Below are 1,008 nucleotides of genomic sequence, written 5' to 3' on the forward strand. Positions count from 1 at the left end.
ATAATGTTCATGGCACTTACAGCCACCTGCAATACTAGACATTTATTTGCTTGTTCATTACTGGCCTTCCCCTACCACGTCAGTGATCCAAGGCTAGGACTTTGCTTTATCCATTGCTGTAGGGACAAAGAGAAAGAATATTCTGAGGGAAAGAATAATTTATATTAAAATACTTATAAGAGCTCCTAAGACATAATCACCTTATTTTTTTTAATCTTCCAGCCCCTGTTGGGTTGCTCCGTTGGTTGCGGCATTGTCCCATACACCAAAAGGTTGCAGGTTCGAAATACTTATACGAGCTCCTAAGACATAATCACTTCATATGTATTTTTTAAACCTTCCAGCCCTTGCTCGGTTGCTCCGTTGGTTGGGGCATTGTCCCATACACCAAAAGGTCACAGGTTCAATTCCTGGTCAGGGCACAATACCTTGGTTGCAGGTTTGATCCCCAGTTGATATGCATACAGGAGGCAGCCAATTGATGTTTCTCTCTTACATCAATGTTTTTCTCTCCCTTCTCTCTCTCCTCACTCAACATTAATGCAAATGTCCTCAGGTGAAGATTTTTACATGTAGATAAAATACGTCTCTTCTGATTCTGGGGATTGGTCAAAATGGATAGGGAAGATGGGATTAGTTCAAATTAGTATGCTAGGTCAAGATACTTAGATTCAGTTTCCTGAACTGTTAATTGTAACATTAAAGCTAATTTATTTTAATGAAAATGTAAACTTTGAGGTTTGTTAACATAAAGACATTTCACCCAGAAGTATGATCGGGCTAAAAGATCCCTAATATTGGGCACACTGGGTCAAGTTTGAGTTAGACACAATTGATTTGGCTGGCACCTTTTACACATAGGTGAAATATAAACAGTTCACACGAGTTAAAGAAGAGAATAAGGTATGGAACAAGAAAATGTGTCCTGCATGAATCTGGCTGACTTGACTCTTACCCATTAGCCCTTGATGACAATTTGGGGGAGCCTTAACTTCCCAGGTTTCATTC

Source organism: Myotis davidii, unplaced genomic scaffold (assembly GCF_000327345.1).
Source record: "Myotis davidii unplaced genomic scaffold, ASM32734v1 scaffold64, whole genome shotgun sequence".
NCBI lineage: Eukaryota > Metazoa > Chordata > Mammalia > Chiroptera > Vespertilionidae > Myotis > Myotis davidii.